General features: G+C 34.3%; 3 long non-coding RNA genes across 3 annotated transcripts; 2 read left to right on the top strand and 1 right to left on the bottom strand.

Annotated features, from left to right (window-relative positions):
• The first annotated feature begins 560 nt into the window (after positions 1 to 560).
• On the top strand, positions 561 to 2,134 carry LOC111628065. Its single transcript, XR_002757116.1, has 2 exons — positions 561 to 601; positions 689 to 2,134. It is a non-coding gene; the product is annotated as an uncharacterized LOC111628065 (long non-coding RNA).
• Positions 2,135 to 5,641: 3,507 nt separating this feature from the next.
• Positions 5,642 to 7,031, bottom strand: LOC111628063. Its single transcript, XR_002757115.1, has 3 exons — positions 6,970 to 7,031; positions 6,828 to 6,874; positions 5,642 to 5,773 (listed from the first exon to the last, which is right to left on the bottom strand). It is a non-coding gene; the product is annotated as an uncharacterized LOC111628063 (long non-coding RNA).
• A 7,798-nt stretch (positions 7,032 to 14,829) lies between these two features.
• LOC111628052 lies at positions 14,830 to 15,704 on the top strand. Its single transcript, XR_002757112.1, has 2 exons — positions 14,830 to 14,970; positions 15,148 to 15,704. It is a non-coding gene; the product is annotated as an uncharacterized LOC111628052 (long non-coding RNA).
• Positions 15,705 to 17,601: the final 1,897 nt, after the last annotated feature.

Here is a 17,601-nt window from a genome sequence, read left to right as displayed (position 1 = left end):
TATAATTTTTTATTGTTTTTATATTTTTCAATATATTTATTTTGTTTGTACAAAAAAAAAAAATAATTTTTAACGATACAATAGTCTTTGTTAGGCTTAACATCGACGAAAATTCAACGCGAAGCGACACGCAACGGATAAAAATTTTAACATCCGATACGTTAAACTATTTTTTCGTATATAAATCGGTTATCCGAAATATCAGTTATACGAATAACCCCAGTCCCCAATTGATTCGGAAAATCGACGCTCTACTGTACTTGTATCTGTATCAGCAAATATAGTGGCATTGGTGTTTATATATAAAGTGCATAGAAATTAATTGCGAGGATATTCCATTCTTCATCTCTGTGCAAAGCGAAGTTATAGTGTATAAAATAACTTCAAATAGTTTATCATTAATCTAAATTAATTGAAATATCATTAGACTTATCGACCAGAATTTGTTATCAGACACGTACTTTTGTTTCTTATTGTGAATATAAATTTGGTTTTACAATAATTTACGTTATTCAATATCTATATAAACGTGCAACAAGTTATAGAAAACACCCATTTATAACAAAGTAACGAAAAGGCTGACAACAAATACGCATTTACTGTAAGTAAGCATTAACTTAATGAACAGTAAGCTATTTTTATTTTCTTATAGAATAATTTGATTATATCGTGTATATTTATATTTCAGCTAATAATAAAATTTACTCTGAAAATCGTCATTCTTATTAATGCCAGTAAGTTTATATTACTATACGAGCGATTATATATCATGAGTTTTTAATATATGTACTTTATTTAATTTAAAATATATGATTTTCATGTCAAATTATTAGTGTTTTGCCCCTGTACATCATACTTCTCCTCTCAGCAAAGGAGCCATGCCGGTCATCTATTAACTACTTTCGAGGGAAAATGTTTGAATTGAAATAACGTGACTTCCGGTTTGCAACGGAAATTCAATTATATAGTTACTCTGGCTTTTTACACCTAGTGTTTCCAAACCTTGTCTCTTCTGTTATCTTTCTAGTTCCGTTCTCGACATTAAGGAAAGACAGTCAGACGGACGACAGTGGAAATGCGTGAATGAATTTTTTTTAATTACAGCATAATTATATATTTATATGCATTTAATATATTTGTCTCCTCTGTTTTCAACGCTTAAAATCTCTATAAATATATCGCTGTATGTAATATACTGTATATTATTTTAATTAACGATATAAAAACCAGTTTGTACGTTTTTCGAGGGAAATGAAGAAGATATCGTGTAAGTGAGAAATGGCGCAAGTAAACCTGCTCCTCAAGTAGATCGAGACACTAATCAATACTGTATAATACATTCGAATAGAAAAACGAAGCAGTAAAATTAAGTCATGTTGTTTTACAAAATTGATCAACCGATCGACAAATTCTGCTTCTGTATATATATAACAGCCCGGAAAGTAAAAATAATTCTGTGGAGTACCGAAAAATATGAGTTATTTAAGCGATTGCCCTACTCTAAACCTATAGACATAGACAGCCTGGGTGGCTGAGCGGTCAAGGCGACAGGCCACCGATATGGAACGACGAGGTGTCGATCTGGACGAGGTCGAAAAATTTCCAGGAATATTTCGTGGGGTGATCCGACCTCGTCCCTTACCATTCGATCCCTCCATTGTGGACCTAGCCGAACCCATAATATGCTTGCCAGAAAAGGCCCTCTTAGTGCCCACAAGTCAGAGTTAAAAAAAAAAAAACCTGTTAACAAAACGAAATATAGAGTTCAATCATGATTTGTGTGTACGTAAATACACTGAAACGATGTGTACGGTTAGGGAGAGGTCATTTCACCATCCCTCATCCCAATGTCAGAAATATAACCAAAATAACAGCGTTTTTGTCATATATTTGACACTGGCGTACATCAGAAAGTTTAGATTACAATCTAATTTTAAATCATTATAATCACTTTATTCTTTATCTTTACTATATATTGAGAAAAATGAAAAATTAATTTTTTTTTTTTCCAATTGTCTTTAGGGATGAAGTATTCATCAAGCTTCACACGTGGAGAATATATACACTTTTACCTTTAATTGCTGATGTTAATTTTTGATAATGTAATCTGTGAATAAATAATCTGTCTGTCTTATATTTCTGAAGATTTTTATTTCTTTATTTTAAAATTAGTTTAAGCAATTTAGCTTTTACTCAAAACACGATACCAACCAACCGACAGATCATTAAATTTATAATAACCTAACCGTTTTCTGTCTATTCATAAGGGTTTGTACACGTTATAAAAGCAAATTAAATATAAATTACAAGAGAAAATAAAACCTAAATAATAATAACTTCCTCGTAAAGAAGGTGGCCGTGTCCTTAATAATAATGTTAATGTGCACTAAAAACATATTCTGAGAAATGGTGTCTTATTTAGATTTTACTAAAGTTATGAAAACCCGGAAAACGCACGTGACCGTCCCGTCGACCAGGCGTGAAGCCACCAACAAATACATTTGTTTTCTTCACTCCACCAATGATGGGCCCAAAGAATAAATGTGGAAAAAATACATTTTAGAAATATTTCCGAGTTGTTCTGCCGGGTGAAGTTAGTGACAGAAAATAAATTCCATTTGAAGCCACGGAACCATCGTCAAGGTCTCACCCTTCTCCGTGGGTTTTTTGTTTGTCCAGAAACCCCGTAATGTCTAGGCAGCATCCACATTACGGGAAAAACTGGAATCGCCTCATTTCCACAACAAAAATGGTTATAATGGATTCGGAATCTTTGTCTAAAACTATTATTACGCATTGGAATGATGCATACGAGCAACGCATTACTAAAACTCCATACCTGAAATAAAAGTAAAATCGTAAGTAATCAATCAGCGATGCGCTAATTATGGACACATACTTCCCTTTTGGACGACTTGAAACCTGAAAATAAAAAGATTTCACATTAATAATAACTCTTGCAATTATCTAAAATTGGATTTACACTTATCTTTTAGTTGTGAAGACATTGCCTATCTCGAATTTTTCATATTTAAAGCGAGGAACACGCAATACGAAAATATTGTAGTGGAAGTTAAATCTGAAGATGAATTTTCCACAATAAAAGAATTGTAACAAACGAGATTCATTGTTACTTCATATTTATTATTAAAGCATTGTTTCAATTCAATTGTATTCTAATTACGCGTATTTTTAATATAAAACTATTTAAATGTGAAATTAACATGAATAAAATAAAATAAATATAATTGAAATATTAAAATATGATTTTATTTTTAAAATATTACAAAGTTTTCGTGTTTCCGAATGCACTATCTAGTAGACAGGCAGAGAAGATTCACGTGATGTAGAAAATTTGGTCCAGGCTGGCGCCAAATTACAAAAGAAAAACTATCTTGTCTCGAAAGAACAACGTTAATGTCATTTAATGCAAAATAAATTTAATTGTTATTTAATTATATCATGAAAAGATGAAAAGTACTGTGAGATTTGCAAGAATTGCGAAATAATTACTTATTTGGTGTCGTCATTTAACATATTGATATAATCTACGTATGTCCTGTGGTTTTTTAGGAAATATTAAACAGAAAATACTGTAGACTCTCTTTAATCCGACATACGTCGGACAGGGAGCGCCGGATTACTGGATTTTACATGCGTGTATTGTACAGTAAAAGTATTTGTACTTGATTCAAAGATTAGTGTATCATATTAATCACGATTATTACTGTTCTACCGACTTGCAACAAACAACTAGCGAACGGCATTATACATCAGTGTCTGTTACAAGCGGTAACACGAAAATTTTAATTGCGCTGTCTTGCAGAGTGTCGGATTACCGGACGGATAGGAGAGTGACAGTATTTACCCGCGACCGATCAGTCTACACTCCGATCCATCCCGTAATCCAGTTATCCATCGTATTAAGACTCCACGGTAGTTCATTGTTTTAGTATTAACTCAAAAAACACTTTTAAAAAATAAATTTGCGAAAAATAATGTCGGAACGAGTGGAAAGATTGTAGCAAAAGAGATTCGAATAATCGATTAATCAATTTACATATTCGTGAGCAGAAAAGAAACTCAAAGGAAAGGTCGACATTTTTCGTGTAAACTGTTTTATTCTGATTGGGAAGGACGTGGGCAAACACGAAATTTTTACTCGTATTTTGTCTTCAATTTATAATGTTTTAGATATATTTCGTTTTGGACTTTTTACAATTGTTTCAAGGGAGTTTTTATATAAAATCATTGAAAGATTTTCCATACGTCTGAATTAATTTTCAAAAACGTTTTTCTGAAAATACTAAAATGATTAGATGATGCTCGTCTATTCACAAGTGGAAGGCCTGTTTATTCGTTTTTACGTTCCACGAAATTAGTCTGTAATTTTGCGTATTCGCTCTTAAAATATGATTAACATTTAATGAGTATAGCACAGATTTTATATTTAAAAACATACAAATAAAAATTTTTATGAAATAATGTGTTGATTAAATTGTTTCAATTTGTGAACTAAAAAGTATTCTAGAAAGTATTCTAAAATGCAGGATCACTTTATTAAACTATAATACTGTAATTCTGTTAAATTTTAGAGAATCGACAGTGAGCGAAAGGATAAACCATTTTAAACAGGTTCGCATTTAGAACAAAATACTAGGACATCGCGAGAGAATTGAAGCGGAGTCGGAAGGAAAGAAACTATCCCTGCACTTGTTAGGCACAGAAGAGGCGATTCTTGTTAACAGGTAAACTTTGCACTGTCGCTATCCTCGTACCTGCAGGCAATGGGAGACACGATCCCTGCGCTGGCCAGGTACGGAGAGACGATCCAAGAACGGGCAATTGTTTTGTTCTTGTGTTTTGTTGGATTTTCGCGTCTATTTTCCTTCAGGTACACGCAATACTGTTTTTTTAACACTGTAATACAGTACTATAATACCTCTGTATGTCAAAAACGAAGTCATGGACTCCAATTTTTACTTTCCTGTCTTTGTTATAGATAACAGGGGGAAAGTATGACCATCGTTGAAAAAATTACTCCTTCAAGAATTTTATATTTTTGGACTTAGAACATCTTGAATCGTCGAGAAATGAAAAAACATTCAGAGTGTTTTTTCTGTATGTATGGATGTGAATGGGTGTTGGTGTTTGTCTTTGGCTCGACTTTGTTTATCCTCTTTGAAGCTCAATAATTCCCGTGCTTTCGAAAGTTTTTGAAATTTTGCAGGAAGGTTTGTGTATTAGGGAGCTTAATAATATTAAATTTTGGTAGTTTAAGGTCGACGAGGTGGGGAGATAAAGAGCAGCCATATGTCTTATCTCGAATAGCTTCGGATTTAATGACGATTTTACACGTTATTAACTGAACATATTTTGAGAACGAACACAGTTCTGTAAACCACATAGAAGAAGCCTGACTAACAAGACGGTTAACTGCGTGGAGTTTCCCGGGTTTTCTTCACGTGTAAAACAAGTAAACAGAAGCCAATTCCCCAGAGAAATTTCTCTAAAAGGTAATAAAAAAATAGCCTACCACTTATTGGCCAATATCTTTTGTGTCTTGATGAATTTAGCCCATAAACCATAACCGAAATCAATAAACCGAACGTGGCGTATATGGAATTAAAACAGGTTAAAATTTTTAATTAAAATAAATAATTTATTAATTAATTACATTTTCAAAAATTAACATTTCAATTAACATAAATAATTAATTAAAGTTTAAATTATTCAGATCTTCCATCTTCCAGGTTGTATAAATAACGGATTCCTGTAGAAAAATTAAAAGATAAACAATAATTAATTTCAAATTCACAAATAAAACTAATTCCTCATGTCATTAATTAAACAAGGAAAATGATGAAATGATGCTTTTAAATTAAGTAAGAAAAGCCAATTAACGTGTCTACAATGCTTATTAAGTTAACAGTTGAAATGAATTAAAAATATGATGAGACTTTTATTATTATTTATTTAATTTATTAATTTTAATTCACAGTCGTCCCCTATAACACTGTTGATAATTCCGTTTTATATGAATTCCATGCTGTACGAGTCAATATGTGAGCCGTTCACAGCCCGGCACATGTATTTGTCATGTGATTCGTACAACATGGAATTCATATAAAACGGAATTATCACCAGTGTTATAAGAGGGTAGACTATATTTCATTTACAATATATGCTCTCCATCTCAAATTAATAGTGTCTTGCTCCTGTATATCATGCTTTTCCTGTCAGCAATAGAATCGATTAACTAACTGATTTCAGGGAAAATATTTGAATTGAAATAACGTGACTTTCGGTGCAAACTAAACGTTTGTATATCGTTAATCGGGGCCTCCTGTCCCTAAAGGTTTCGATATATTGTCTCTACTTCTACTTGGCTAACTCCGTTCTCGATATTAAGGGAAGACAGACAGACAGTCAGGCAGACGATAGTGAGAATTTATAGGTCTATAATTTTTTCAAATTGCAGCCCGATAAATATTGTGAAAATCCCGGTATTACTCCACAATATTAAGTGCCGAGCATTTAAATTGCAAATTAAGCAGGCAATATCAAAAGTTCTATGACATTTGTACCAAACTTTCTTTAGAAAACAATAAATATTAATGTGATTAAACACATTTTAATACTAAATTATGCAAAGTAATTCATATCCAAGGAAATATATTATCTAGATTCAGAATTATTCAGTAAATAAATAAATATATCTGTATTATTTCAGAAGTTTAAGCAAAAAATATATAGAATATTAAATGTATACAAATATATAATCAGTAATTACATTAATTAAATATGGTATATTAATGTAGACTTACTTGTTTCCGATGTCAAAAAACATTTCTGTCAAAGAATTTTCTGTAATCTGAAATAAGGACAAATTAGGATTATGGATAAAGTATTTATGTAAAATACTATTAATATTGTATAATAACTTATAACGCTAAGATTAATTCATACCTAATTGTCGAGTAATTATTGTTTCTACGTCCTTCTCCTATTTTCTGTTAGTCATGTTTTCCATAAGTTGCAGCGTGTTTATATAGATATTGAATAGCGTAAATGATTGTAAAACCGAATTTATCTCCACAAGCGAAAACAAAAATACTGCTATCAAAAATTTATAATTTGGAATCTAAACAGCTTAATTTCGTATTGCTATAGTTTCATTTGTACTCTCTTGGCTGTTAGATATAACAGAGAGTATGGCGATCGGTCGAAAAATGACACTCTCCTTAAGATTTTCACAGTTTTGGACTCGGAGGGACCTTGAAACGTTGAAAAATGCAAAAAAAATGTTGGGTTTTTGCTGTATGTATGGATGTGGGGTACGATATTGTTAACCCTGTTTGAAGCTTAATAACTCCTGTGCTTTTTGTGGAAAAATTTTGAAATTTTGCAGTGAGGATTTTTTTATTAGAAAGATTGAGGCTATTAAATGTTTGTGGTTAAAGGTGGAAGAGGTTGGGAGATAAAGTAAGTCCTGTGTATCCCAGACTTAATGACGATTTCGCATGTTATTAGCATTTATAATTTTGTATTTTTTTTAATAAAAAAACTCAACATTGCCCTCAAAATTAAACTTTTTTTGGCATTTTAAATTTAAAAAGCACTCGAGTGTTTTAAAGTACCAATTGCCATTGAATTTCTTTTCGCAACGAAATACGGTATTTTATTCCTTCCATTGTCCTTGAAACTATCACTGCAATTGAGATAATATCCTGAGATTTAGCGAGAAGTAGGTTTTGTTTGTTTGTTAAGTTGTGGCAACGCAACACTTGGCCGATCTGCCTCGAGGAAATGCTTTTCAGGAGGTCTTTTTAAGGGAAACTGGCCCCTATTTAGCGTTACAGACGTGGGTAAAACCCAAAAACCTTCATGTGGCCAACCCGTTCGAGCGAGGTACGAACCCATGACCGAACTCCCCTCCCAGCGTTCAGGGTACGAAGACCGCTTGTCACTGGTGGTCAAATTAGGTTTTGAAATCCATGGAAAGGAAAACGAACCAGAGTAACTGAATTTCCCGTTTGAATCCGGTGTACATCGCCCTTTGCTGAAGAAAAGTTTTTTGTTTTTATTTGCTTGATTAAGGCCTTGTACTGTACGTAAACTAGTGTTTTTAGGTAGTGTCAATACCCTGTATAAGATTTTACGTATAAGATTTATGTTCGCGTTAACATTCTTTGTATTTCGTGCAGAAATGTCGGTGGTCCAGCACGTGTGTCAGCCCGAGTATTGTCAAGCGGAGATTTGAGGTTAATACATTTGGTACTGTGAAATTTGCTGTACATTGTTTACTGTATATAAAACCATTGTTTTCTGTGTTTTAACAACAAGTGTTTGAAGTTATTTTCCAAGACCCAAACCAACAACATTTCACAGTGTGAAATTTCTAATTTACCGCGTAATGTGTAAGGAAAGATTTCCTTATTTCCGAAAGGAAACTTCGAAAACTTTTATACAGCAGTAACTTTAATTTACTTTTTAGAGATCTTTACTATTTGTAATTTTATACGTTTTGATGTTATATTATACGATCAATATTTATTTTTTAAATCGGAAGTCACGGCAATTACTCCCCGCCAAGTAAAAAAGTCAGCGACTGACTATATATACAAGAATCAGAGTTGCCGATTTTCGGGAATCGATTTCTTCGCCCAGCAAACACCTGAAGTAATTCCGAATATCACGTTCGAAAGAAAATAGTTTTCTTAGATAGCGTGCAAAATTTCAAGATTTTCTATTAAGCGGTTGCCGAAATATAAGCAATATCAAAGCTGGATTTTCTTTTTTTTCTTCATCCGACATTGCAGACGCTCGTAGAGAAACGACTACTGGGTCTATAAAGCTCAAATTTTGAACTTAAGATGTTGTCGTTATCAACGAGGTGCTGACTAAACTTCCGGATCGATAGGTCAAAGTTCACGGGGTTTCCCATAGAGATAACTCTGTTTTACGGCTTAATTTCATGTCTAAATATAATCGTCACAGAAACAGTAATGCTAAATGAACATTCCCTTTTAGTCGACTAAAAGGGCTGACTAACTCGAAAGACTCATCGACCATACCCAGTCAGATGCTCTTAATTCTTATTCTCTATTGGAAGAGAAGGGGAATATACGCACTAAACTCTGTGTACAGCACATTGCACATCGTCCAATATCCTCTTATTATGAATTTGTTTGTCATACTCCCGGGGATTGCAACTTCCATCAAATAGAATTTAAAAAGTCACGTTATTACAGAGGTAATATAATATCGTTTGTAAATTCTCTCTCTGACGTGTAGATTCGGGATTTAGAAATTTAGGATATATCAATTGTTGTATTCGTTTTTTTTTATCTTATTAAATCTTGTTATATTACTTTAATACGGGTTTACCTCTTGATTTGATCTTCTTGCTTGACTACACAACGCTCCACTACTAGGAATAGCCCTTCTACCTACATTTATTTAACAGTATTTAAATGCGCATTAATCCGCTAAAAATAGATTAACTGTAGTCAGCATCCTGACGTGATCGAGATCACACGATCTTGATCTTCACTTCCACTGGATTTAGCCATCCTTAGACAACGTAAGTTCTGATAAAGAGCGTGTTGCTAATCACTTCGGTAACGGCCCCTGTATTCTCACACGATACAACCATGAATAAAATTCAGTATTATAAAACTAAACTTATTTTATATCAGAAACACTTTCCGATGAAAGAATAGAAGATTCTTCTGCGACTTTGGAGTGAAAGTTCGAATTCCCAGTTTGACATTTTCTGAGAACTCTGATGTGAAAGTTTGGACTCTGTTCGGAGCTCACAGGACTCCCCTCTTTGAAAATGTCCCATCGAGAAGCAGCATTTTAGACGAAGGAGAGGGATTAAAGATGTCTGGTAAAATCAGGCACGCGAAAATCTGTGTCTCTATAGTGTATTCGATTCGCGTCACCGATTTTACACGTCATTAATTGATGGTTACAATTATATTTGTTAAATATTTAATATTTAACAAATATATAGACGCATATCCAGCCAAGGTCTCAAATTTTCTCTCCCGATTTTGTATTAGATCAGCTCTTTTATATATTTCACTGATTTGAATTTTCTTCTGTCTTGCTAAGTGTTACAATGTTGGTAACGTCCACTTCCTCTTGTATTTCTTTTGGCACTGAGATACCTACGGGAGGACTATCAATTCAGGTTTCTTCGAGTGACTTTCAGATTGGACTCGTTAATTAAACTGCGTATCTTGCTGACTCCAAATCAATGGTGGTCCTGGTGGGTGTTGCATGTCTCCACCGATTGTCTCTTCGAGCGTAATCTTCGAAAACTTCTTTGATTCATTCTATATCTTCCAGATTTTTCGGCCATGGTCTAGTGGAGAGGAAGGAAAAAAATAGAGATTAATATAACACAAATTTTTCTTGAAAGTAGAGAAAAGATTTAAGATGTTCTTGTTTACTCTTCTCGAAAAAGCACACAACGTCTTCGTATTACTTGTAACAAAAAAATAACTTTATTCTCTTTACAATGTGGGAAAAACTCTGGCACAGGACACTCAACAAAGTAAGAATCTCCACAAGAAAACGAGGTCAGTACTGGCACACCAAAGGAATCTACAAATTCCTTTGTTCTTTTGTTTTAAAGCAAGAAAACCCCACCTAACATTCTTACGGGGTTACAAAAGACATCACTGTGTCACATGACAAATTAATTTAGTTTAATAACTGAAATATCGAAATGAATTTATATCACAGAAATTAAATTCACACGAAATAAAATAATGAATTGAACTCAACAAAAGTTATTCTCTCCGTTTCGTCGAAAGAAATTAAAATTGTATTTTACTTTTCCTGCTGATATATAGGCCTATATAACAGAGAGTAAGTATGGCGATCGGTCAAAAAATGGCCCTCCAAAATTTTTGGACTCAAAAAACCCTTGGGCCCACCAGTGGCCAGCGGACTTTGTACCCTGAACACTGGGAGTTCGGTCGTGGGTTAGCGCCTCGCTCGGACGGGCTGGCCACGTGGAGTTTTCTGGGTTTTCTGCACGTCTGTAACGCCTAAATAGGGGCCAGTTTCCCTTAAAAAGACTTCCCGGAAGGCATTTTCCCTAGGCAGATCGCCCAAGTGTTGCGTTGCCATAACTTAACAAAACGAACAAACAGACAAAAACCACTAAAACGTCGAGAAATGCAGAAAATTTGGGGAATTTTTTTCTCTATGTATGGTTTTTTGAGAATGTATGAGTTTGTGAGAGTGCGGAAATGATTTTGTTTATCCATTTTGAATATTTCGTCGTCATCTTGTTGAGGTGCAAAATGCTTTCATCTGTTTTCACGGGGTTTATAGTTTCCATCATAAAGACATCTATCCTTTGCGACAGCGACATCACAGTCTCCGTGTTGGATTATTTTCAACGTGTCACCTGTGAGGCTTTCGAGGAACTTAATCCCAGGAATGGTCTTGTAAAGTATTGGCTTGTAAACAAGGTTGTAAACCAAGGGGGGGCGAAAGAAGAGCCGACCTTGCTAATTGGATCCACGTGTGGTCCGATGATAACCACTTGCCAAGTGGTGAATTCCTGGCAAGTGGTCGGAACAAATGAGTCGAAATATCGGCAGACGTAAATATAAGCTTCACTATTATCCGATAAAAGAGGAACTGGGTGAAAGCCAATCGCGCAAGGATGGTTTATGATTGGTCAGAAAGTATTCGTCCAGGAAATCGTTAAATTGCGGAGCGAACGGAAGACGTGGAGAAAAGAGCAAGAGACTGGGTACACGGTAGTCTCAGGCACTTGGGAAGCCCGCTAAGGTTAGAGAGAGCATATCCCTCTGGTAACTATATCATGGACGAGTAAGTGCTGAGGCTGGACGAACCGTGCAGTTGAGCAACTCCACAGGCTGACCGAGGCCTCTCCAGAGTCTAATAGTCCCCGAAAGCCAATCTAGTACGTGAGACACTACGCTTTGAGTATCCTGTATATACTATGTTTCCGAGCTTGTACACTCTACATATATGATTTGTAAATAAACTGTAAAGATTGTCTAACTTGAGTGTGAAAGTGTTCTTTCAACGAACCTGGATCACATCCTAATTGAGTCGTGACAAATCAACTCAACGAGACAGAGTTTCGGGAAGAACTTCACAGGTCTTTCTCCACGTAATCTCGACAAGTCCTCACAAGAGATCTGTTCTCTGCCGGTGTCCTAAACACCAAATGATGACTTAAAATGGATACAAGTCTTTTTCCATGGTTTAACTATTTGCACGAAAGCAAGATGTATGATCCAGTTGATTAAAGTCCGTGACAGTACTAACCGCACCGCACAATTGTCATATTGACGATATGATTTAATTTGAGTAACGTCTGATGCTTTTCTGTAAAGTACGGTAGTATCTGTCTACAGGTACTGTACCGTATGCCAGTCGCTAGTTGTTTGTTGCAAGTCGGTAGAACAGTAACAATCGTGATTAATATGAACCAAGTGTTTTTTTTTTTTATTGTACAATACACGCATGTAAAATCCAGTAATCCAGCGCTCCCGGTCCGATATATGTCAGATTAAAGAGAGTCTACAGTATTTTCTTTTTAATATTTCCTAAAAACCATAGGACATACCTAGAATTATATGAATATATTATTAAATTACCATACCAAATAAGTAATTATTTCGCAATTCTGGCGAATCTGACAGTACTTTTCAGATATTCCGGATATAATTGTATAACACTTAAATTTCCTTTAGATTAAATTACATTAATATTGTTCTTTCGAGACACCTTAGTTTTTTTTTTTTGTAACTTGGTGCCGGCCTGAACCAAAGTTTCTACATCACGTCAGGGCCCGCTCTAGGGGAGGACAACCCGGACATTTGTCCGGGTGGCAAATCTAAAGGACGGCATTTTGGTTGCGAACGTGACAAAATATTTATAAGTTAAATACTTAATTAATAGAAATTTATATTTGTCGATTTTTTTCTGTGGCTAAAATTACCACGCAATTTACATTTCGTATTTATTATTTTTGCCTAAAAGCTAAGAAAATATTTGCATTCCTTAATTCTGAAGAAAACAACCATAAAAGAGGGCTTTTGGGCAAAAAGGAAAGCATAAGCAACAATGTTAAATTTTGTCCCAAACCTTAGTGTCACCTTAAGAATACTGGCGATCATACCAATAACTGTAGCTAGTGGGGGAAAGGAGTTTCTCTAAATAAAAATTAATTNCTATCCAAGCTGGCTCTACGACATTTACACATAATGATATTGAATGGCCCCTTCCCTATTGTGACTCAACATTTCCAGGCAACCCTATTGTTAACATCTCTGAGAACATCACCACTGCAGATATGGACATTTACACGGATGGTTCTAAGCTTGACGGTGAAGTGGGCTGCAGCTTTGTTGCCTATACAGGGTGCATCGAGACTTACAATCAGAAATATCGTCTTGACAAAAACTGCAGTGTCTTTCAAGCAGAGCTACTGGCTATCCAGATGGCCATTGACTGGATTAATGATAACTTCTACAATATTGTAGTACACATCTATACTGACTCGATGTCTGCCTGCAACATCATCCACAGCATGAAACCGCACCCTGTTGCAGAGAATATTAGAAATAAAATCAATGCCTCTAGCTGCACCTTTGGTGTGTATTGGACTAGATCCCACCAAGGAACTCCCGGTAACGAGAGAGCAGACTCTCTCGCTAAAGCCGCTGCACTTGACCCCACCATCAGCATCTCTTACCGCAAGCTTAGTCGTAACACCCTTCGGACCATTCTCTGGGAAGAAGCAGTCAACATCTGGCAAACCACCTGGAATCAGAACAACCACTGCATCACTCACAACTTTATTCCGAACCTACGTGACTTCCTAAGTTTGGACTGGTATACGCCGGATTACCATATCTCTCAACTACTTACTAACCATGGAAAATTCGCGAGCTACCTATACCGGTTTGCTCACAGAACTTCCAATCATTGCCCTACATGTCTCGTTGAAGATGGCACCAAGCACTACCTTTACGATTGTGTTATGATGGACAGTGAGAGAACTGAACTCCGTCTGTTACTTTATGAGATTGGCATTGAATGGCCATGCCAGCCTAAAGACATTTGGACTAACCGTGAAATCTTCTCCTCTTTCAAAAGACTCACTAGGAAAATAACCCATGTCACGCACCAAATTATCAACTGCTAACATGTATTACTAATCTACTTGTAATAATTGTTTATTCCTAAATTCTACTAAAGTATCGTGTATTGTACTATTTCCTATTTCCTACTGTAAATAATTGCCATGATATGTATTGTACTGCTCGCAATCCTTATGATGTATCTGTACTCTAATTGTCGCGAAACAAACCTTATATGTATTAATACTAACTATTATAATGTATTGTAAAATGACCTCACGTACATATTGTATACTTCCTCCCTGGTAATGCTTACTGCGGGGCCAGGGCATGTACATTCTTTATTTGTGCCTTAATAAATTGATTGATTGATTGATTGATTGATTGATTGTATATCTATCTCCCATCTCTTTACTTAATAAGAGATCTTAATAGTCTTTAAGCAAAAGTAGTATACATTTTTCAAAACGATAAATTTTCTTTTGATTTTGATACAGTCGATGTACCAAAATAGTGTTTAGTTTTTATAGAATATAAGTTTTTTGTTTAATTGTACAATAATACATTTTTGTAATATCATTAAAAATGCATCTAGTTAACAATTTGTAACTAGGTACAGGTATATTTTCATTTTTACTATTTTGTATTATTTGATTGTTAATTTTATATTACATGTTTCTCTCTAAATAAATTAAAGGGGCGGCAATTTGTCTTTTTGTCCGGGGCGACATAAATGCTTGAGCGGGTGCTGATCACGCGAATCTTTTCTGCCCGTCTACTGCGTAGTGTATAAGCACTTGTATTCAGAAACATGAAAAACGATGTAATATTTTTTAAATAAAATCATATTTTAATATTTCAATTATATTTATTTTATTTTATTTATGTTAACTTCACATTTGAATAATTTTACATTAAAAAACGCGTAATTAGAAAAACAATTGAATTGAAACAATGCTTTAATAATAAATATGAAGTAACAATGAATCCCGTTTGTTAGGATTCTTTTATTGCGGAAAATTCATCTTCAGGTTCGACGTCCACTACAAGATTTTCTTATTGAGTGTTCTCCTCGCTTTAAATATTAAATAGGCGATGCCTTCACAACTGAAAGATAAGTGTAAATCCAATTTTTGATCATTGCAAGAGTTATTATTAATGTGAAATCTTTTTATTTTCAGGTTTCAAGTCGTCCAAAAGGGAAGTATGTGTCTATAATTAGCGTATTGCTGATTGATTACTTATGATTTCACTTTTATTTCAGGTACGGAGTTTCAGGTAGTGCGTTGCTCTTATGATGCGTCATTCCAATGCGTAATAATAGTTTTAGACAAAGAGTCGCATACATTATCGACATTTTTGTTGTGGAAATGAGGCGATTCCAGTTTTTCCCGTAATGTGGATGCTGCCTAGACATTACGGGGTTTCTGGACAAACAAAAAACCCACGGAGAAGGGTGAGACTTTGATGATGGTTCCGTGGCTTGAAAGGGAATTTATTTTCTGTCACTAACTTCACCCGGCAGAAGAAATTAAAATTATTATTATTAACACTAAAGCCTTGTACTGTTAATAAAACAATCAAACATAACTCACGTAATCCAGAAAACATGAAAAAGAACACATATATCATGGAACTAAAAATATAATTATATAATACAATATCAATTATTAAAAACAAAGAAATTGAATTTAAAAAACTAGATAGTAAGTTTATACGTAATGATTACCCTAAACTAAAACTAAAAAAATGGCATAAACAGTACTCGACCAATAGATATAATAGAGGAGAAGGTGGTATTATGGAACCCCAATTACATTTTGGTGAATTGTAAACAAGGTATCATAACTATACCCACATTTTTTGTACGAAAAGTACTGGTAACTAGTAATTTAAATGTTCCTAATTGGATTTTACGCTAGTGTAACTATAAGTATGGTTTTTGAAGGCTTTTGTACAAAAAGTCCGAAAGTAGGCTTAGAGAAAATCCGGTGGTAATATGGAACCTTACTGTATATTTTCAAAAAAAATGCTTTAATGTAGCCAAAAACAAATAGGAAAGGACAAAAAATGTTAAATAATTACAAAATTATTTACTCCAATGTATTTTATCGCAAAAATGCTTTTATAATAGAAAAATATGACCTCCATCAACAATATATATTCCAGCAGCTCTTTTTCGATATTTTCAGACTTTCTACCTAGTGTCTTTTTCCCAAATTGCTCCGGACGAATGTCTGATTGCAAAGAGAGAGTTCGGAGGAGTTGAGTTCCATATTACTGTAAAAGCACCAAAGGGGTCCGTATTTCACGCATCGCCATCTCGAATTAACTTATGTCTGTCGAGACCAAAATTTAAAAAACGTGAACATCACACAGATTAATATGTACCCCTAAGTCTCTGGAACGGAATACATGCACCAGTGAACCTACAACTACGCGATTTATATTTTAAAAATAATTAAATTCACTTAGCATTCAAAACTTGTGAATTTTGAAAAAAACAAATTTGCTGATTAAATACGGACAACCGTTTAACTGAAGTAAAACGGGTTTTCCCCTTGCTATGGATGTCTGCCTAGTTCAGTTCAGCCACATTCCGCTACAGTTCGCCTTTATTATCAGTTCGAAATGGGGTGGTTCCATAATACCCGCAGTGTTCCATAATACCACCTTCTCCTCTACTAAATACAAACAAGAAATGATAGAATAAGCTGAAGCTGATGATGATGATGTTGATGATGACAAACAAGATGAAAAACTTGAAACCTTCCCTTACAATCAAAATATTTTTGAGAATTGCAATATCCTCAATAAGAAAAATATTAGTTGGAAGTAAAATAAAAAATGATGACCTTAAAAATGTGGGAACAGTTTATAAAATAGAATGTAATTGAACAACCCAAGAACACATATCGGCGAAACAGGTCCAACATTAGAAAAAAGAATCAAAGAACACGAAACCGCTATCCTCCTTAAATACACCATGGTATAACCACACAATAAACAACTGTCACATTAATATAAATAATATAAATATTTTACTTATCGAGAAAAATATTTACAAAAGGAAATTCAAAGAACATATTAAAATAAAAAAACAACCTAAAGAAAAACTAATTAATATTTTTGACGGTATGGCATTCAACCCTCAATGGTAAGAGAACGTTTTATGTATGTTTATGGAAAACAAGGATGTGAAAGTGAAAAACTTTGTTATTTCTCTATGAAACATTCAAGTCTTTGCAAAAAAAAATTTTATACAATATACAAATAATGTCGGGTTCCTAACTGTACTGTTTTTTTTTTAATACCAGTGAAGAGGGGTTGTAATTTTACAACAAACCGAAATGCATTTGTATACCACTCGTTCAATTTGTGCAATAAAGTCTTAATTTTCTAACCGAAAGTGTTGTGGGACTGTCAATCAAACAGTTTTTGGATTAAAGTCACT

This window comes from Centruroides sculpturatus, unplaced genomic scaffold, assembly GCF_000671375.1.
Source record: "Centruroides sculpturatus isolate CEXI.00-Female unplaced genomic scaffold, Cexi_2.0 scaffold563, whole genome shotgun sequence".
Lineage (NCBI taxonomy): Eukaryota > Metazoa > Arthropoda > Arachnida > Scorpiones > Buthidae > Centruroides > Centruroides sculpturatus.
Note: the sequence above shows the minus strand (reverse complement) of the source record. Positions and strands in the feature narration are given on the sequence as shown.